Source organism: Neoarius graeffei, chromosome 15 (genome assembly GCF_027579695.1).
Source record: "Neoarius graeffei isolate fNeoGra1 chromosome 15, fNeoGra1.pri, whole genome shotgun sequence".
NCBI classification, from domain to species: Eukaryota; Metazoa; Chordata; class Actinopteri; order Siluriformes; family Ariidae; genus Neoarius; species Neoarius graeffei.
In genome coordinates, this window is record NC_083583.1 from 45,141,033 (window position 1) to 45,163,575 (window position 22,543).

Sequence of the window (22,543 nt, forward strand, 5' to 3'; positions counted from 1 at the left end):
CTTCTTTTAAACAGGATCAATATTTTTAACTTGGACATCATCTTTTTTTATTCTGTTTATAGCAGATTCCACTTACACAGATATTTCCAGGTCATAGTGACAGGATCTGACAGTAACAAGGTAAAATATATGAGATGATTACATGAGTAAACAAGGGACACAAAGGTGATTTTAGTCACTGTCACATTTTCTCTGTTGCTTATTTGCACGCACGCACACGCACACACACACACACACACACACACACACACACACACACACACACACACACACACTTTCCCATCAAGAGGATCCCCAAGCATATTAAGGTATTTTTGTGTCTATTTCCATAAATATTGTTTATATTTCTAACAAGGGCACAGTGTCATGATGTGAAGCGCCACTTTCGCAGAGCTCCCTAGTGAATTTTTTCCATCTGTACAGCCCGGCTGAAGTCCACTGCCAAGGCTGGATATTAGGTTATCTGACCCGAATATTTCTATGTGAGATGAGAACTGAAGCCTGTCCTTGCTCATATGTGGAAGTTGTTCAGGTTGTAACAGCAATGCTGTAGTGCAACAGAGAAAAGGAAGCTTTTACAATATTTGACTTTTCAGATGATTGTATGTATGAGCAGGGGGAAAAAAAACCCACCCCGGCTATAAACGTTTGATTTATTAGTCCTGTAAATTGTTAGTCTTATTCAGATGTAAATGACTGATTTAGGCCCATTATGTTATACATAAGTAGCTTGGCAACAGCTGTGTATGGTGCTTGTAGTGCAAGTCACACTAACAAACAGCAAATTCAGAAACACGACAGCAAATCAGAAACTTCAAAACATTAACAGTAGGTTATTGACCTTATTGACCGTCACACACTCGTTACTGATTGGATTTTCTGAAACAGTTTAACTCAAAGCTATGTACACTCACCGGCCACTTTAATTGTTTAACTTGTTCTTGATTTAAGATTCCCTTATCAAAAAGAAGTAGACTTCAAGTTCATTTCATTAAGTATACTTAAGTAAAGTTAAAGTATATTTCCTTAAGTATACTTTTGTGCACTAAGTATACTGATATCAATGTACTTACAGTATAATTGTAAGTAAACTAATCTAATACTTCTTGGGACAAAATTGGCCCACTTTTAGTTTATAAAAAGTATACTTTAAGTCTAAGAGAAGTAAACTCTGAGTATACAACTAGTATTTTTTTTTTTATTTTGTACTGCAAGTATACCACAAGTAAACTTGTATACTAATAGTTTAGTAGTTCTATACTTGTAGTCCACTCTTTACAAAAACATATCTGTGACGAATCTCAGTCATCCAGGTACATAGTAATCTGTGGTTGGTTGAAGAGAGCAACTGGACTTGCTTGAAAATTCTTGAAAACGTTTCGCCTCTCATCCGAAAGGCTTCCTCAGTTCTGTCTGACTAAGGCCAAGTTTACATTAGACCGTATCTGTTTCGTTTTCTTCGCGGATGCACTGTCCGTTTACATTAAAACGCCTGGAAACGCCGGGAAACGGGAATCCGCCAGGGTCCACGTATTCAATCCAGATCGTGTCTGGTCCGGTGCTGTGTAAACATTGAGAATACGCGGATACGCTGTGCTGAGCTCTAGCTGGCATCGTCATTGGACAACGTCACTGTGACATCCACCTTCCTGATTCACTGGCGTTGGTCATGTGACGCGACTGCTGAAAAACGGCGCGGACTTCCGCCTTGTATCACCTTTCATTAAAGAGTATAAAAGTACGAAAATACTGCAAATACTGATGCAAATACTGCCCATTGTGTAGTTATGATTGTCTTTAGGCTTGCCATCCTTCCACTTGCAAGTGGTAAGTGACGCGCATGCCCGATATGCACTGAGATCACACACACAGCGGCTCAGTCCCAAATCACTGCTTGTGCACTTCACTCGCGCGCTCTGTGAGCTGCGCAGGGCCGGAGTGCGCACCCTCCAGAGGGCACTCGCTGTTCAGGGTGGAGTGATTTGGAGCGCAGGATGCCTGCGGAGCCGAGCGTATCCGTGTATTGGTGTTGCTGTGTGCACGCTAATCGTTTTAAAAACGCTAATCTGATGATCCGCTGATACGGTCTAATGTAAACCCCACCTAATAGAGGGTATCCAGTATTTATCCTCTCATGGATCATCATAGAATCCGAATCAGAATGCTGATGGCTGCATTGTAGGTGGCTGATAAAAGATGTCATAGACACCCACCTCTGTTCAGTGATGGTCGTTCCAGGTTGACAAAAATGAACGATCCTCTCTGGCTAAGATGTCTGGCAGTTTTCTGGAAGTCCTCTCATACTCCCACACCAGTCGAAGGGATCTCATCCCAAAGTGCGTAGAAACATATCTGTGACGAATCTCAGTCATCCAGGTACATAGTAATCTGTGTTTCAAGAATTTTCAAGCAAGTCCAGTTGCTCTCTTCAACCAACCACAGATTACTATGTACTATGAGGTAAAGTAGATGTGGTATTGGTCTCGCTGTAGTATTTTTGGTTTGTTAATATGCTTTGTACTTAGGAGCCACTGTAACATATTTCATAGCCAGTTGGATCCAAAAATCTAAGAGCACAAATGCTTCTGTCTGATTTTCTTTTGAATTTTAACACCGTTGTTTCCCTTACAAATAATATTATAAGCAACAATTTATTAAAAGAAGAATAGGAGAACTATTTTCATGAAATTCAGAGTTTTGGTATGTCCCCTTTTTGCTTTAATGGCAGTATGCACTCAAGCTGCAATGGACTCCACAAGTTTGTGTAAAACATTATTCATTCTCGATCAAATCCATCAGCGTGTTCCCTGAATACATGCGTCAGTAGAAGGGATAAGACTCATGCAAATTCTGACCTTTTGTATAAAGAATTTAACATGGCCAATATCACAAATCTGTTTAAATTTAAACAGTGACCTAGAAATTTTGCCATATCTTTGATACAGTACCAGTCAAAAGTTTGTACACCCCTACTCATTCATAGGTTTTTCTGTATTTTGACTATTTTCTACATTGTAGAACAATACTGAAGACACCAAAACTATTAAATAACATATGGAACATATTATGGAATTATGTAGTGACCAAAAAAGTGTTAAGAAACAAAATATAGGGTGTTTAAAAAACATTTGACATTACTTGAGATGGGCGGCACGGTGGTGTAGTGGTTAGCGCTGTCGCCTCACAGCAAGAAGGTCCGGGTTCGAGCCCCGTGGCCGGCGAGGGCCTTTCTGTGTGGAGTTTGCATGTTCTCCCCGTGTCCGCGTGGGTTTCCTCCGGGTGCTCCGGTTTCCCCCACAGTCCAAAGACATGCAGGTTAGGTTAACAGGGTAGGTGACTCTAAATTGACCGTAGGTGTGAATGTGGGTGTGAATGGTTGTCTGTGTCTATGTGTCAGCCCTGCGATGACCTGGCGACTTGTCCAGGGTGTACCCCGCCTCTCGCCCGTAGTCAGCTGGGATAGGCTCCAGCTTGCCTGCGACCCTGTAGAACAGGATAAAGCGGCTAGAGATAATGAGATGAGATGAGATGAGATTATTTGAGATGTAAGTATCCCAGAAACTACATAGTCTAGGAAAATGAAACTGAACACCCTTAATGTTGAGCAATATAAGATTTACTCGTCAAAATTTGAATGAGAAATTCAATTTTCAATATGCACGCCGCCTGAAACACACAGACAGCCTTCCTCTTTGAACTATTTGTGCCGTGTCCAAAGCTGCATTGCAGTTGGTGCATTTTTAGAGAATTCTCTCATAAATGCATGCTGCGCAGTCTTGTTCGACTGCGTTCGAGCGTACTCTGACACACAAAACACCTTTTCTTTTCCAGTGAATGGCATTTCTATACCGAAAAAGATAAAAGCAAAAAACATTAAACATAATATTTTGACTGTTTCCACACATGCTGTTAAAATTTGAGGTCGATTGAACGAGAATTGGAAAAATTATTATTAGATTGTCAAAAGATATCAAATTTTTTGAAACACGCTGTATGTTTCATATTTTAGATTCTTCAAAATAGCCAGCGTTTACCTTGATGGCACTTTGTACACGATTGGCACAATCCAAAGACATGCAGTTAGGTTGATGTGGGGTGGCCTTGGGCTGAAGTGCCCTTGAGCAAGGTACCTGACCCCTGACTGCTCCCCGGGCGCTCTGGTGTGGCTGCCCACTGCTCTGAGTGTGTGCGTGCGTTCACTGCTTCAGATGGGTTAAATGCAGAGGATGAATTTCACTGTGCTTGAAGTGTGCATGTGATGAATAAAGGGTTCTTAGTACACGATTGGCATTATCTTAACCAGCTTCATGAGGTAGTCACCTGGAATGTTTTTCAATTAACAGTTGTGCCTCAGCAAAAATTAATTAGTGCAATGTCTTTCCTTCTTAATGTATTTGAGATCAAACAGTAAATAATAAAAATACAGTAAATGGCCCTATTCCATAACTGTAGTAATCCATATTATGTCAAGAAGAGCTCAACTAAGTAAAGAGAAACGACATCCATCATTACTTTAAAGTGCTGATGACACGTTTTTGACATCTTTGGTGATGTTTTATAACATAAAAAGTAATTCCCGATGATCCATATATTAATTCACGAAGGCGCCTATTTTACAAGTTATGATAAAAAACGCGGCTATTTGGGCAAATTTGACAGGGCTGCAGCACCCAGGAGATGAAAGAGGAGGAGGAGCTACTGTATATGACGTCAGCGAAAGAACCTTCCTCCTAACTTACCAGTTTATTGTTGATGCGACAGGTGTTCAGTTTGTCATTATTAGTATTATTATTATACATTATTATATATATATATATATATATATATATATATATATATATATATATATATATATATATATATATATTAGTAATTATGCCTTTGCGTTGTGTTGCCGGCTTTTGCTCCAAAACCTACAAGGATGGGGTAAGTTTATTCAAGTTTCCCAGAGATCCTGAGCTGCATGCGAAGTGGGTGAAGTAAGTCAGGCGCACTCGTGACAAGTGGGAGCCCTCACCAACATCCGTCCTGTGCTCTGAACACTTCGATTTGGATTGTTTTGACACCCTTCCCAGCTTAAAAGAATCTCTTGGGTGTTCAGTTCAGCACAAACGTGTGCTGCTACCATCAGCAGTGCCTACACAGTGTTGCCAGATTGGGATTTTTCCTGCCCAGTTGAGCGGTTTCAAGTGCATTTTGGTGGGTTTTGAACATATTTTGGGCTGGAAAACTTCAGCAGTATCTGCCAGATACTGCTGAAGTTTTCCAGCCCAAAATATGTTCAAAACCCACCAAAATGCACTTGAAACCGCTCAACTGGGCGGGAAAAATCCCAATCTGGCAACACTGCCAGTATTCCGGAGGGGGTCTACTAGTAGCTATGCCGAATCCAAAGACGGTCCTCCTGTCAGAACATGTGTTGTGAAATGACATAAGATAAAGGTACGTTGAGCTATAGATTCTACATGATAATCATAAATGCAATCATAAAGTCGGCGTGATATCAGTCATGTATTTGCTTGTGAAAGCTTGCAGCTTTCATGTAACTGCCGCCTAGCAATGAGAGGCAAAGGGTAAAGAGGGTAGGCTATCATAGATTCTATTCAGAAGAGATCAACACAATTCTAGACTCCCAGAAGAGGAAGAGCTAGCACTAGAGAGTTCACCGGTGTTTTCATGCGCCATTTCCATTGAGTAGAACCAGAGTAGAACCATAGGATGTCTATGAGTAGAACAGCCAGTGAACCGCAGCGTGTTCTCCCGCTGACGTCACAACATGGCCATGAGCCACGGACCCAGTTTTCTTGCGCTGTGCAATTAAAAGTTGGATATTTGCGTAACAACAGCTTCTTTTCATGTAATTATAACAGAAATCTAACATGTTTGCCATGTTGTATAGTTTATTTAAGAAATTGCATAGAGTCATGTTCGTGTCATCAGCCCTTTAAGACATAAAGTGACTTGTAATTAATAAAAATAAAGAAAGTTGGTGTGTCCAAACTTTTGACTGGTACTGTATATGACATGACATTTTTCAGGCAGCAAAAGAAACAGACCAGTCTTTATTTGTTCTCTGAACATTTCTGACACTTGAATCATAGAACAGAAAGCTGAACATTGAAAAACAAAGCCTGAGCTCTCTGGTGATAATTTGGGTCTCCACTTCAATCAGCCCCTTCAGTCATCACATCAGTCTCTATCTCTGTCTCAAGCCCTTGCCATCTTCTTCGCCCTCTCATAAAGACAATGGGCCTTTTGTCAAACCAAGCGACCTGAACAGAAAATGCTCTATTGTACAAAACAGGGGCGGCACGGTGGTGTCGTGGTTAGCACTGTCGCCTCACAGCAAGAAGGTTCTGGGTTCGAGCCCAGCGGCTGATGGGGGCCTTTCTGTGCGGAGTTTGCATGTTCTCCCCGTGTCCGCGTGGGTTTCCTCCGGGTGCTCCGGTTTCCCCCACAGTCCAAAGGCATGCAGGTTAGGTTAACTGGTGACTCTAAATTGACCGTAGGTGTGAATGTGAGTGTGAATGGTTGTTTGTCTATGTGCCAGCCCTGTGATGACCTGGCGACTTGTCCAGGGTGTACCCCGCCTTTTGCCCGTAGTCAGCTGGGATAGGCTCCAGCTTGCCCGCGACCCTGTAGAACAGGATAAGCGGCTACAGATAATGGATGGATGTTCAAAACAGAATAAAATATTGGGGCAGGGGGTGGAGTTGTCAATTGAAATGGGCTTATTAGGGTTTATGACTTAATAAACTTTGATCATAAAATTTCTTACCTTTGTCAGCATAATTGCATCAGTGAAAATCATGAAAGTTGCATTTGATTAAAACATTTCATATATATACAGTGGGGCAAAAAAGTATTTAGTCAGCCACCAATTGTGCAAGTTCTCCCACTTAAAAAGATGAGAGAGGCCTGTAATTTTCATCATAGGTACACTTCAACTATGAGCGACAGAATGGTGAGAAAGAATCCAGGAAATCACATTGTAGGATTTTTAATGAATTAATTGGTAAATTCCTCGGTAAAATAAGTATTTGGTCACCTACAAACAAGCAAGATTTCTGGCTCTCACAGACCTGTAACTTCTTCTTTAAGAGGCTCCTCTGTCCTCCACTCGTTACCTGTATTAATGGCACCTGTTTGAACTCGTTATCAGTATAAAAGACACCTGTCCACAACCTCAAACAGTCACACTCCAAACTCCACTATGGCCAAGACCAAAGAGCTGTCAAAGGACACCAGAAACAAAATTGTAGACCTGCACCAGGCTGGGAAGACTGAATCTGCAATAGGTAAGCAGCTTGGTGTGAAGAAATCAACTGTGGGAGCAATTATTAGAAAATGGAAGACATACAAGACCACTGATAATCTCCCTCGATTTGGGGCTCCACGCAAGATCTCACTCCGTGGGGTCAAAATGATCACAAGAACGGTGAGCAAAAATCCAAGAACCACACGGGGGGACCTAGTGAATGACCTGCAGAGAGCTGGGACCAAAGTAACAAAGGCTACCATCAGTAACACACTACGCTGCCAGGGACTCAAATCCTGCAGTGCCAGACGTGTCCCCCTGCTTAAGCCAGTACATGTCCAGGCCCGTCTGAAGTTTGCTAGAGAGCATTTGGATGATCCAGAAGAGGATTGGGAGAATGTCATATGGTCAGATGAAACCAAAATAGAGCTTTTTGGTAAAAACTCAACTTGTCATGTTTGGAGGAGAAAGAATGTTGAGTTGCATTCAAAGAACACCATACCTACTGTGAAGCATGGGGGTGGAAACATCATGCTTTGGGGCTGTTTTTCTGCAAAGGGACCAGGACGACTGATCGGTGTAAAGGAAAGAATGAATGGAGCCATGTATCGTGAGATTTTGAGTGAAAACCTCCTTCCATCAGCAAGGGCATTGAAGATGAAACGTGGCTGGGTCTTTCAGCATGACAATGATCCCAAACACACCGCCCGGGCAACGAAGGAGTGGCTTCGTAAGAAGCATTTCAAGGTCCTGGAGTGGCCTAGCCAGTCTCCAGATCTCAACCCCATAGAAAATCTTTGGAGGGAGTTGAAAGTCCGTGTTGCCCAGCGACAGCCCCAAAACATCACTGCTCTAGAGGAGATCTGCATGGAGGAATGGGCCAAAATACCAGCAACAGTGTGTGAAAACCTTGTGAAGACTTACAGAAAACGTTTGACCTCTGTCATTGCCAACAAAGGGTATATAACAAAATATTGAGATGAACTTTTGTTATTGACCAAATACTTATTTTCCACCATAATTTGCAACTAAATTCTTTAAAAATCAGACAATGTGATTTTTGTGGATATTTTTTCTCATTTTGTCTCTCATAGTTGAGGTATACCTATGATGAAAATTACAGGCCTCTCTCATCTTTTTAAGTGGGAGAACTTGCACAATTGGTGACTGACTAAATACTTTTTTGCTCCACTCTCTCTCTCTCTCTCTCTCTCTCTCTCTCTATATATATATATATATATATATATATATATATATATATATATATATATATATATATATATGCACACACAATCTCTTAGCAGGAGTGTCTGTTCATAGGACCAAGATTCAGCAGTCTTAACAGCATTTCAAGCAGCACACTGATACACATTACTAATTACATGCCATAATTTATGATCAAGCTAATCTTTATTTTCATAATTAGACCCCAATTAGGAGGATAATCACATGTATAGATATTTACCATGTTCCATTCTGTGTGAGTCAAGTGTAAAATGAGCACATGAATGTTTTATAAAGGGATTTAAAATTTAATGAAGAACAAAGGGACAATAAAAAGCATTAACTATATAATTTTTAAGATCAGTACACAGCAGAGGAGTGAAAGATGCTGGAGAAAGAGAGTGGGATGGATGAATGAGATGGAGCAATTAGAAAATGTTAGCGACAGACGGTAGAAGAGAGATACAATCCTTCCCTGACGCGGGTGGAAGATCCCCTGCAGTTTGTAGGCACACACTTGAGCACAAACCCAAACGAAATTCACACATGCAAAAAATTGTTACATCTGCACAGTACAGGCACAGATGAGTATAAAATACACATTAGTAATACTTCTTAGGATTTATAACACAATAACGCGTTCAATGTTCAAATAAGCATTGTGTGCAGTATTACGGAGATTTATGAATATACAGTAATTACATTATTTGTTTCAGGGTTGTGCAATCATTATAGAAACATGCTTTAAACACAAACATCATCAATACTGATTATGGACTGAAGTGAAAAAAAAAAGACAGAGCACAAAGAGCATGTTCAATCCCTGTACATTAAGATACTGCACTACCGTACATACAACTCTTATATTACATTTAGTTTACATACGGTATGGACAAGAGGGGGTGGCACGGTGGTGTAGTGGTTAGCACTGTTGCCTCACAGCAAGAAGGTTCTGGGTTCGAGCCCAGTGGCCGACGAGGGCCTTTTTGTGTGGAGTTTGCATGTTATCCCCGTGTCTGTGTGGGTTTCCTCTGGGTGCTCCAGTTTCCCCCACAAAGGCATGCTTTAGGTTAATTGGTGGCTCTAAATTGACTGTAGGTGTGAATGTGAGTGTGAATGGTTGTGTGTGTCTCTGTGTGTCAGCCCTGCGATAACCTGGCGACTTGTCCAGGGTGTACCCCGCCTCTCGCCCATAGTCAGCTGGGATAGGCTCCAGCTTGCCCGCGACCCTGCACAGGATAAGCGGCTATGGATAAACGATGGATGGACAAGAGGTGTACTGCATTGTCACTGTGTGTATCTAGCAAACTTTGAGTCTCCTGGAAGTTCCAGGAGTCTCCCACATATTGATAGCGGCTCCCTGATGCCAGCAAATTACATACAATTTCAAGGAATCTAGAGCAAGCGAGTAAGCTTCATCCCGAACCTATCGACCAGATGCAAACTTGTGTATGTCACAATAACAGGCCTGTGGTATGGTGGCAGTGTGGCACGCTATTGAGTAGGGTAGAGTGCGGTTTGGGATGCAGCCAATTTCACAACGCGTATTTCCGGTTTAAGGAAAAAAAAGTGTACGCGCGTGCCCTCTGGTGGTTCATATGTGTGTGCATGCGCTTGCAATGTGGCGGCGATGGCACATGAGGCATGTTTTCTCCCGCCTCTGCGTGCGCTGTTTGGCCAAAGCAGTGGAGAGGAGAAGAGATGAACCGGCCGCCATCTTCCGCGTGCTTCTCCCTATAATTTATGGGGGGCGGGGTGTCCAGATTCAATCAGTAAGGAGCTTAATATATGGCACATTGTAGTTATCATAGTTTATGGGTTGGGAGCAGCTAAGTCCCCAAGTCAGGGTGTCAGCTATGAATCTGAGTGAATTGAGTGAATTCAGGTATTGTTCATCTCCAAAAGGCCACCCCAGAATCCACCAGAATGCAGGAAATCACATCAACCAAATCCAAAATTTTCTGGGGGAGTACCCCCATACCCCCCTCCAATGTATTTATCCCAAAAAATTAAAATAAAAAAATCCCCAAAGGGGGGTTACCTCCCTGAAACGAATTTTGTCAGGTTGGGATGTCTGATCTAGTCCTCCAAATATCTTCACCTGACTTTGGAGTTAAACCTGAAATGGATGTGTATTGCAACTACCAGTAGTAGATAAGTGTGCTTCAGCTTCACTTTTTCTGCTGCTGTAGTTCATTGTCCAAGAAGAATAAGAATGCTGGATGAAGTGCTATTTTATAAGCTGCTGAATAACAAGCGTGGAAACCATATTGTTAAATGAAACCAAATGTGTAGTGATTCATGTGATGATTGCAACTAGGATCATTCATCTCATCTCATTATCTCTAGCCGCTTTATCCTTCTACAGGGTCGCAGGCAAGCTGGAGCCTATCCCAGCTGACTACAGGCGAAAGGCGGGGTACACCCTGGACAAGTCACCAGGTCATCACAGGGCTGACACATAGACAACCATTCACACTCACATTCACACCTACGGTCAATTTAGAGTTACCAGTTAACCTAACCTGCATGTCTTTGGACTGTGGGGGAAACCGGAGCACCCGGAGGAAACCCACGCGGACACGGGGAGAACATGCAAACTACACACAGAAAGGCCCTCGTCAGCCACGGGGCTCAAACCCGGACCTTCTTGCTTTGAGGCGACGGCGCTAACCACTACACCACCGTGCCGCCCCCTGGAAACCTCATACATGTGAAATCCGAATGGACCATGCAGTAAATTAACTTAAGCACCTGCACAAGTCGAGTCTGAATATGACTTTTGAACTCAAATCAGCCTTGTTTTTGTTCAAGACAGCAATTCCATATATTTAAAATTATAATCACTATCTCTGTTTATCACTCTCCACCAACTTTACTGGAGGAGGTTATATTTTCATTTCTTTGTTTGAATAAGGAAAGAAGGAGAATAGTGAGCACAAGATCGGTCCATGATCACATTCAATAACAACGGGTCAAATGGTTTGGCTCTCTCAATAGGATGTCAATCCATCATCCTGCTTTTAGAGCCTATAACAAAAGGCCCAGAGACCCGAGCTTGAGGGCGGCCTCGCAAATGCTGGATTGACGCCGTGAGGGAAACCCTCAGAACCTACAACCTGTTTGCTACAGAAGCTGCCCACCAAGCCCTTGACCAGCATCTCCAACTCCCTGCGACACCTCAAAGTACAAGAAGAAGATAAAGGAAGAAAGAAAGTTTGTTTGTTTGTCTGTCTGTTCCCAATGTAACTCAAAAAGTAGTGAACAGATTTTGATAAAATTCTGAGGAAATATTAGCCATGGGCCAAGGAACAATTGATTAGATTTTGATGCAAATCTGAATATGTGGTTTGGCGGAGGTATGCACTTCTACCGAGTGTCCTTCTAGTTACTAACTCTGTTTTACATTTAGCTGCCAAAAACAGGATGCTTTTGGGGGGCAGAATTTATACACCAGAGAGAAAGTCTGACTTGTGTGCAAGCTGACATAAGCAGTGGTTTTGACCAAATTTGAAAGCAGCACCACATGTATCTTTAAGAAGGCAGTTTTGGATTTCAGAGTTCTTGCCCATTCTTTGTAGAAAAATTCCACACTTTTTAAAAGATTTTACATAGGGTTGTTTCCCCCCACACACACACATTCCTCACTTTCTTGTACATCTTGAAAGGGCACTGAATGTATTATGAAAAGGGAACCATTAAATATTATATGCATAAATGAGTCTGTCTCAGTGCAGACGACAACAGATTTAGACAACCTTAAGAGTCTTATAATAAGAACAGAATGTTCGCTGCCTGGTTGTTGTGGGGTTTTGTTTTGTTTTTTCAGAATTTACAACCTGTTTTGAGCCTGGAAATGAGTGCGTTTTTAAATTCCATACATTTCCAGATCGACACCTATGCGAGAGCTCTAGGGTTTTTGGCAATCCTCCATCGTGACAGTTTCATAAAATTTGATGAGGTTGATCTATGCCTAATCCATCCATTATCTGTAGCTGCTTATCCTGTGCAGGGTCGTGGGCAAGCTGGAGCCTATCCCAGCTGACTATGGGCGAGAGGCGGGGTACATCCTGGACAAGTCGCCAGGTCATCACAGGGCTGACACACAGAGACAAACAACCATTCACACTCACATTCACACCTACGGTCAATTTAGAGCCACCAATTAGCCTAACCTGCATGTCTTTGGACTGTGGGAGAAACCGGAGCACCCGGAGGAAACCCACGCAGACATGGGGAGAACATGCAAACTCCACACAGAAAGGCCCTCGTCTCCACTTCAATCAGCCCCTTCAGTCATCACATCAGTCTCTATCTCTGTCTCAATCCCTTGCCATCTTCTTCGCCCTCTCATAAAGACAATGGGCCTTTTGTCAAACCAAGGGACCTGAACAGAAAATGCTCTATTGTACAAAATAGGGGCGGCACGGTGGTGTAGTGGTTAGCACTGTCGCCTCACAGCAAGAAGGTTCTGGGTTCGAACCCAGAGGCCGGCGAGGGCCTTTCTGTGTGGAGTTTGCATGTTCTCCCCGTGTCTGCGTGGGTTTCCTCCGGGTGCTCCGGTTTCCCCCACAATCCAAAGACATGCAGGTCAGGTTAATATGGGATGACCTTGGGCTGAGGTGTCCTTGAGCAAGGTGCCTGACTCCCAACTGCTCCCCGGGTGCTGTTAGCATGGCTGCCCACTGCTCTGGGTATGTGTGCGCACTGCTTCAGATGGGTTAAATGCAGAGAGGACATTTCACAAGCGTGTGATGAATAAAGTTGTGCTTTCTTTTCTTTCTTACTACACAACCATGCCACCTATGCCTAATACACGCCTACAAATTTTTTTCTCTGTCCATGAATGAATTCTCTTTGCAAACCCACATAGGTATAACCTGTACTTGTACATACATTCTCTACACAAACTAGCTGCATTTCACAAATACATGCACACTAATGATCCAGGCTTCACGCTACCATTATCACATGAACATTTATTAAACACACACACACGCACACACCTTGCCAATCTGATAAATCTGAGCAGGGAGACAGGGGATAAAACCCAACAGAAGGATCAATTTAAATGATCTATGAAAGATATTAGTCATGACATTTATGAATACTTTATGGAATACAGAGAATGTTGTCATAAATTTTGATGTAAGGAAATGAGGCAGGAATATTAAACAAACAGCATTAAACTTTGAACAAGGCCTCCACGTCAAATCAAGTGAGCTCACAGAAAGTGAAGGGGGAAAAAGATCGGGGAACGGCAGAGGAGTATTTTGTCATCCAACAGCTATTCTGACCTGACAACGAGCTGGGGGAAAAAAAAAAAAGCTGAGTCAAAGCCTGAAGCAGATGAAGGAGAACATGGAGAAAACGTGTCATTATCCACATGGTGCACAAATGATACGGCTGGAAAGAGCAAAAATGACTGTCACATACTATCAGAATTTTTGGTGTTGATTTTTTTAATACTTTTTAACAGTCAGTATTTATTCATCTCATCTCATTATCTCTAGCCGCTTTATCCTTCTACAGGGTCGCAGGCAAGCTGGAGCCTATCCCAGCTGACTACGGGTGAAAGGCGGGGTACACCCTGGACAAGTCGCCAGGTCATCACAGGGCTGACACATAGACACAGACAACCATTCACACTCACATTCACACCTACGGTCAATTTAGAGTCACCTAACCTGTTAACCTAACCTGCATGTCTTTGGACTGTGGGGGAAACCGGAGCACCCGGAGGAAACCCACGCGGACACGGGGAGAACATGCAAACTCCACACAGAAAGGCCCTCGACGGCCACAGGGCTCGAACCCGGACCTTCTTGCTGTGAGGCGACAGCGCTAACCATTACACCACCGTGCTGCCTCAGTATTTATTATCGAGTTACATTTTGAACATGTCTAAAGTGCAGCACACAACCAAAATACGACTTAACATTTCTATCCGTATAACAGTTTTATTTTTAAAAAGGTACAATTTGTGAAATGCAAACAAATAGTTGCGATCCTGTAAATCTTTAAGGTTCTCGTTTCATTCATCTAGATTGATCTATATTATAATGAGTTTGACCTATTGAGCGTGGCTGGGTTGCGGGGTGGCACCTACAACTCTCTGGAAAAGGTTACGGTGGATCAGGTCAACAGCCGACTGTTACCTCCTCGTGGTCCCCCTGGGTAATGCTAAAAACAGCGGCTCACTGGCAAGTAGAGGGTGCCAGTATAAAATAACTCTCTTGCCAAAAGAGGCTGGCAATGCTCCATAGCCTGGTAAGACAAATTGCCTAGGAGAAGGTAACTCCAATTTCAAATCAGTCGGAAGAGTATTCGGGCCCCACTGACTTAAGTTAAAGGCCGATGTGAACAATGAACTTTCAGCACCAACTTGATATGGACGATAGCTCTGAATGGACAGGAAGGTCACTTGCGCATTGTACAGCCCTGGTGCATGATCAAGGAACGTGGAAGGAGATGGTGCGGTAGTTCGGAGTCCCTGACCCTCAAACCTGAGGATGGGAAAATGGATGGATGGATAATGAGTTCATTTTTCTTAGGTTCATAGTGTGAACATTCCATTACAAACAGAATGGCACATCTTTACCCAATAGACTGGTTTGTGCAACAGGAGCACATACAGTGGGGCAAAAAAGTATTTAGTCAGCCACCAATTGTGCAAGTTCTCCCACTTAAAAAGATGAGAGAGGCCTGTAATTTTCATCATAGGTATACCTCAACTATGAGAGACAGAATGAGAAAAAAAATCCAGAAAATCACATTGTCTGATTTTTAAAGAATTTATTTGCAAATTATGGTAGAAAATAAGTATTTGGTCAATAACAAAAGTTCATCTCAATACTTTGTTATATACCCTTTGTTGGCAATGACAGAGGTCAAATGTTTTCTGTAAGTCTTCACAAGGTTTTCACACACTGTTGCTGGTATTTTGGCCCATTCCTCCATGCAGATCTCCTCTAGAGCAGTGATGTTTTAGGGCTGTCGCTGGGCAACACGGACTTTCAACTCCCTCCAAAGATTTTCTATGGGGTTGAGATCTGGAGACTGGCTAGGCCACTCCAGGACCTTGAAATGCTTCTTACGAAGCCACTCCTTCGTTGCCCGGGCGGTGTGTTTGGGATCATTGTCATGCTGAAAGACCCAGCCACGTTTCATCTTCAATGCCCTTGCTGATCGAAGGAGGTTTTCACTCAAAATCTCACGATACATGGCCCCATTCATTCTTTCCTTTACACGGATCAGTCGTCCTGGTCCCTTTGCAGAAAAACAGACCCAAAGCATGATGTTTCCACCCCCATGCTTCACAGTAGGTATGGTGTTCTTTGGATGCAACTCAGCATTCTTTCTCCTCCAAACACGACAAGTTGAGTTTTTACCAAAAAGTTCTATTTTGGTTTCATCTGACCATATGACATTCTCCCAATCCTCTTCTGGATCATCCAAATGCTCTCTAGCAAACTTCAGACGGGCCTGGACATGTACTGGCTTAAGCAGGGGGACACGTCTGGCACTGCAGGATTTGAGTCCCTGGCGGCATAGTGTGTTACTGATGGGAGCCTTTGTTACTTTGGTCCCAGCTCTCTGCAGGTCATTCACTAGGTCCCCCCGTGTGGTTCTGGGATTTTTGCTCACCGTTCTTGTGATCATTTTGACCCCACGGAGTGAGATCTTGCGTGGAGCCCCAGATCGAGGGAGATTATCAGTGGTCTTGTATGTCTTCCATTTTCTAATAATTGCTCCCACAGTTGATTTCTTCACACCAAGCTGCTTACCTATTGCAGATTCAGTCTTCCCAGCCTGGTGCAGGTCTACAGTTTTGTTTCTGGTGTCCTTTGACAGCTCTTTGGTCTTGGCCATAGTGGAGTTTGGAGTGTGACTGTTTGAGGTTGTGGACAGGTGTCTTTTATACTGATAACAAGTTCAAACAGGTGCCATTAATACAGGTAACGAGTGGAGGACAGAGGAGCCTCTTAAAGAAGAAGTTACAGGTCTGTGAGAGCCAGAAATCTTGCTTGTTTGTAGGTGACCAAATACTTATTTTACCGAGGAATTTACTAATTAATTCATTAAAAATCCTACAATGTGATTTCCTGGATTCTTTCCCCCCATTCTGTCGCTCATAGTTGAGGTATACCTATGATGAAAATTACAGGCCTCTCTCATCTTTTTAAGTGGGAGAACTTGCACAGTTGGTGGCTGACTAAATACTTTTTTGCCCCACTGTACAGTACTTACAAGATGAGTGCTAAAAATCAAACCTGAAAATGCAGTAATGCAGAGAAATGGATATGGTATATCATAAAACCTACTATAATTTTCAGGTGCAATAACAACTTATTTATAGAGCTCATTTAAAACAAAAAGGGCAACAGTAGATATTTTTAGCTATTAAGAGGCCAAGATCACTCTGGCTGAGCTGAAAAGTCCAAAAGTCATATCGATATTTACACAGGGAAGGTTACTTGTTTTCAGAGATGGGTTAAGAATGTGCTTATGTTTATTTTCTGGATTCAGCATTCAGTATATTCAGATTATTTTGTGCTTAGCAAACGCCTCCAAGGTTGCAAGAGCTTTCATGAGTAGAAGTATTATCTTTTCCCCGAACATCTAGACCACAACCAATAAACACAAGCACTTTCATTTAAACCCTAAAATTAACCAGGGATAGAAAATGTGGACTAAAGATGGAAACAGTATTGTTTTTCCTTAACAATTTAACATTAATACAAGAGGCAATTTAGAAGAAGAAACCTTTGTCACATGCACACTTCAGGCACAGTGAGATTCATCCTCTGCATTTAACCCATCTGAAGCAGTGAACGCATGCACACACACCCAGAGCAGTGGGCAGCCACACTACAGCACCCAGGGAGCAGTCAGGGGTTAAGTACCGTGCTCAAGGGCACTTCAGCCCAAAGCCACCCCATATTAACCTAACTGCATGTCTTTTTGAACTGTAGGGGAAACCGGAGCACCCGGAGGAAACTCACGCAGACACAGGGAGAACATGCAAACTCCACACAGAAAGGCCCCCGCCAGCCACTGGGCTCGAACCAAGAACCTTCTTGCTGTAAGGTGACAGTGCTTAACCACTATGCCACCCCAAACATTGCCCCGTGTGAGGCTTGAACTCATGACCTTCAGATTATGAGACTGACATGCTGCCTACTACACCAACGAGGCCTAGTAGCCAGCATTAAAATTTAAATAAATAAATTATTCATTTAAAAATTAAAAAAGGACTAAAATGATAATATATAAGTGAAAACATGGGAAGCATTGAAATAAATCTAATTGTATTGCTGCATGCCTAATCCTAGTTGTAATTATCATATTAATTAATACCTGCATCAGGGTTCTAACTAGACCAAAATAACAGCGTGGTAGCACCAGTCATAATAGCCTTAGGTCCCCGAAAGCTCATGGGTCCTACATGCTCAAAGATGCATTCTAGTGCATTTCCTGGCTCTTGCAGGCCTTCCTGACAGTCACTCTTTTTTGGTAATATTAATGAGATTTTTTTTGCCAAAAGTTGCTATAATTGTTTTTGATTGAAGACTTATTAAAATTAATATTCAACTATATTGGTGACATATTTATGGAATAAGAATAAAACAACCAGTTGATGTTCACCAAGTGTCAGCTTTATTTTCAGCTTCAGCCATTCAATTACAATACACGACCGTACAGATCTAACCTGGGGACCGCCACGTATTACGTGCATGGTGCGTAAGCGCCTCTTAACACAGATGGCACTTTACCACAAACACAGCATAAGGACGGAGGTAAACCAGACTAGCATGATCAGTGACGATCTTCACACGGAACTACTCGGGCAGCTATGCAGTGGGCGCTTACATGGACGGGGAGTGGAGTCTGTCCGAATATAGAACATTCGCATGGTGGCACACAGTCACTGCTGCATGGGGATAACAAGAGAAAATTAAACAAAAGACCACATTTTCAAGATTGACAAGTCTTTTTATTCATGTAGCGGCAACTTTTACAGGTGTGTCAGCAATATCGTGGGTGTAACCGTAAGGAAACATTGCGTATCGACCTGATACGCTGAAAAGGCCTAGTTAGAACCCTGCTGCATCATCCGGTAGTTAATAAAATGGCACTTGATCCAGCATGTCGTATTATTTTGCAATTTACATTTTATTTTAATTTGTTTCTCAAAATTTTAATGTGGCGGCACGGTGGTGTAGTGGTTAGCACTGCCGCCTCACAGCAAGAAGGTCCTGGGTTCGAGCCCCGTGGCCGGCGAGGGCCTTTCTGTGCAGAGTTTGCATGTTCTCCCCGTGTCCGCGTGGGTTTCCTCCGGGTGCTCCGGTTTCCCCCACAGTCCAAAGACATGCAGGTTAGGTTAACTGGTGACTCTAAATTGACCATAGGTGTGAATGTGAGTGTGAATGGTTGTCTGTGTCTATGTGTCAGCCCTGTGATGACCTGGCGACTTGTCCAGGGTGTACCCCGCCTTTCGCCCGTAGTCAGCTGGGATAGGCTCCAGCTTGCCTGCGACCCTGTAGAAGGATAAAGCGGCTAGAGATAATGAATGAATGAATAATAATAATAATAATAATAATAATACAGTATTTGTGGTTATTTCACTCTGAAGTGTTCCTTATAGAAGAAATCTAGTGCAGGTATTTTGCAGTATTTTAAAACATGTCTATGGGGTTTGGTAGTTGTAGTTCATTTTGGATATGAAATCAACTATTGTAAGAAGCTTCATGTTCCTGCTGAGACGTGTATGAAGTTTTGAAAATGTGAATTTCGTGGCGGCTGCTCCAGTAAATCTGGCATCTGTCGTCCTCATTTGGCCACATGCTCTAATCAACACCCATATTGATCCATCTCCGGCAAGCTTCATATGATACATTTATGAGTCAGTTTCATCCGTGCTGAACCATCTGATCATCTGGACAATGATCATAAGCTTTATGTTTTTTGTATAGGTTTCAAATATGTGGAATATGAGCAGAAAAAAAAAAACTGACTCCAAGTTTGCAAACTGTGACTGCTTCAGGATGGTGAAATGCAACATTGCCTTAAACCACAAATGAAAAATTAGTCATCGTGTATGGCTCGATTAGAGATTTGTGTTGTAAATCTGGTGTGAGATATTCCTTCATGGAAATTTGTTTCTTCCTCCTGATTTACTTCCAGGATGCATTCCTACCTCATGCGCAGTGTTCCCAGGATAAGCTCTGGATTCACCATGACCCTGACTGAGGGTCAGACTGAGAGAGTGAGTGATTTACTTCTTCAGATCTTAATCGACTGAATGTTTTCCTTTTATTGGCTCACTGCTGCACTACCAGTAGGGGGTTGTGTTTATGAATTTGTCCATATGTCATTCAAATGTGTGCTCACTTCTTCACAGCTTTGATGAATAAGGGCCACAGTGTAGTGGCTATCATCTGGCCCATCTACCGTAAGAGCGCTGCTCCGTGCCTAAAAATTTAATATGATCCAGCCGGTTTCAAAAATTAATAACTCGGCCAACGGAGCTCGCAGCGAAGCCAAATTTTACAGGCACCTCCCTCTTCCCCCCCACAAAATCTGTCCCTCTGAGTTACATGTTGGTCCTGGGATCGAGATGCTGACCTCTTCTGCTCCTCGGACCTGCCTGATCCATCCTGGTGCCCTGTGTCTGGTTGGAGTGTCTCATCGCATCGCTCCTGTGGAGGGCGGACCCATGTGGACAGTTGGGGGTTGCGCCTGGAGGACGCTCTGGACACTTAGGCCGAATCCCATTTCACCCCTTGGACCAACCCCTTGGCCCTTCCCCTCCATTTTGCGCGTTCACGTGAAGGGGTAGGGGTATCCCAATCCCAGTTAACGCGGAGGGGTAGGGGAAGGGGTAGGGCTTCTGTACCCCTCCAAACGGAGATTTTCCTGGAGCTGACTCCGAACGAAGGGGTTTGAGTGATTTCCCACAATGCCATGCGGATTTCAGCGAGATTTCATGCGGATTTCAGAAAGATGGCGGTTCCCGCGGCGAAAGATTGTCATAAATGTATTTTCTCCATTATTTACGTGTTTTAAGTTGTTATCCAGAGGAAACACGCCGCTTGATTCGCTTTCGAGCTGAGAATGAGCAGCGATTTCTGAAATCCAAGCTGCTGCTAAAAAGCTTTGGGAGTGAGTATTGTTTTCGGTTGCTTTACTGCGTACGTTTTGTTCTGTTATTCTCGCTTTTATTGTTTACATGAGTGTTCTGACACCTCATTCTGTCGGATGTGGTGCACGAAGCGCCAAAGATATCCCATTCAGTGGTGTTAGTTAACAAATCACACCCTGCCAGCAGAGATTTCTGGTTCTGCCTCTGGCTCTGACTGTAGCGGCTGGTCGCAGCCAATGACGCATTTGGTCGCGTTTTGCTAACGTAAACGCTGACGGAGGTACGCGATGACGTATGCGATCGTTGAAGGGCTATCCCAATACGTAAGGGTTGAATTTCAAGCCCTATCCCTTGTAGCTCAGTTTCAAGGGGAAGGGCCAAGGGGAAGGCGGAGGGGAAGGGGGAGGGGTAGGGGTAGAAATTAGAATTGGGATTGGGCCTTACAGTGGTGCTTTTGTGGCTGGGGACTGCAGTTGACTTGCTGACTTTAGGACTGCAGTTGTCGTGAACGGTTTTGCGCTCGGGTTTCCGTCGGTGGGGGGTTTATAGCATCAACGAAGCTGACTTTGTTCGGACTGTTAATGTTATAGTCATGTTGTCTGTCGTTGCCCGGATAGGGATGAGTTCCCTTTTGGGTCTGGTTCCTTTCAAGGTTTCTTCCTCATGTCGTCTGAGGGAGTTTTTCCTTACCACCGTCGCCACAGGCTTGCTCATTGGGGATAGATTAGGAATAAAATTAGCTCATATTTTAAGCCGTTCAAATTCTGTAAAGCTGCTTTGCGACAATGTTTATTGTTAAAAGCGCTATACAAATAAACTTGACTTGACTTAAGTCTCCCCCTTCGAAAGAGCATGGTTTCAGGTTGTTAGGACCACACCTCGGCCCGGGATTCGCGAATGAAGCCCCTGCGAGAGTGCTGCTCTGCGCCTGAAGATTTAATATGATCCAGCCGGAAACATAGACGTGCAAGCAAGCAGCCTGCAATGACAAGGGAGTTAACTCATCCCAGGGTCAACTAGTGGCACGGGCCTACGTGGTTACCCCCCTTAATACTCTATTTAGTGCTGAAGCGCATGTACTATGGTACTCATTTGCTTTACAAAAATGTGTTTTGCGTCGGTCAAATTCCATTGAGAATTCCTCCTTTTTTCGAACAAACAAATACCTGAAATATAAAATAACTGATAGTGCGTATGAAAAAGGCTTTGGACGAACTATTGGGCGAAAAGACCTGTATTCGTACTCGATGGTCGGTAGAAGCATCTTAGCTTCAGAAAAGTCTGACTTTTTTAAATAATATGGGTCAAAACCACACATATCTATCTTCTCTTTGTATCGAATCATTCAAATCGTGGTAATACTGGGAAAATTCAGCATTGTTTACAGACACGCTTTCAGTGGCTGCCGTCCTAGTTGCTTTGTATATCCACCATCATGGCGGATGCTCATGACATAGCAGGTTTTGATCACGTGGTTGCAAGTCATCTATACATCTCCAGAGCTAGAAGTTCATCATGCAATATATTTTTAAATGTAAAAAGTCTGCCATTGGAGAAAGAAATGCAACTGAATGGAAGCTGAGTGGAATAAAGGAAAGACCGGTAAAGTACGGTAGGCTGTAATTATAGATTGTGTACTTTGGCAGAAGGTCGAATTATTTTAAATCCTGTGACTAGTAGCCATTGTGGACTTGTGCAGTGAGGCATTGCATCTTGCCTTGCAATCCAGCCGAAGGTCGTCGAGTGCACCTCTCCCTAATGAGTTCCAGGTAGAACAATTCTTAACAAGGTCATGTATAAAAAGGCCTTCAATTCGAGCTCATTTCAAGAAAAAAAAAATGTATGCAGTGAAGCATTTTCTTGATGTTCAAAGGATAATCATGAACAGTGATAAAGTATGGAGGTTGCATAAGTGC

The 22,543-nt window shown here is 43.0% G+C and overlaps 1 protein-coding gene and 1 non-coding gene across 33 annotated transcripts in view; both read right to left on the minus strand.

Annotated features, from left to right (window-relative positions):
* celf5a (cugbp, Elav-like family member 5a) overlaps nt 1-22,543 on the minus strand; it is a 355,737-nt gene that overhangs the window by 257,763 nt on the left and 75,431 nt on the right. The gene's annotated exons all lie outside the window — the stretch shown is intronic.
* Nucleotides 17,608-17,680, minus strand: trnam-cau (transfer RNA methionine (anticodon CAU)). Its single transcript has one exon. It is a non-coding gene; the product is annotated as a tRNA-Met (tRNA).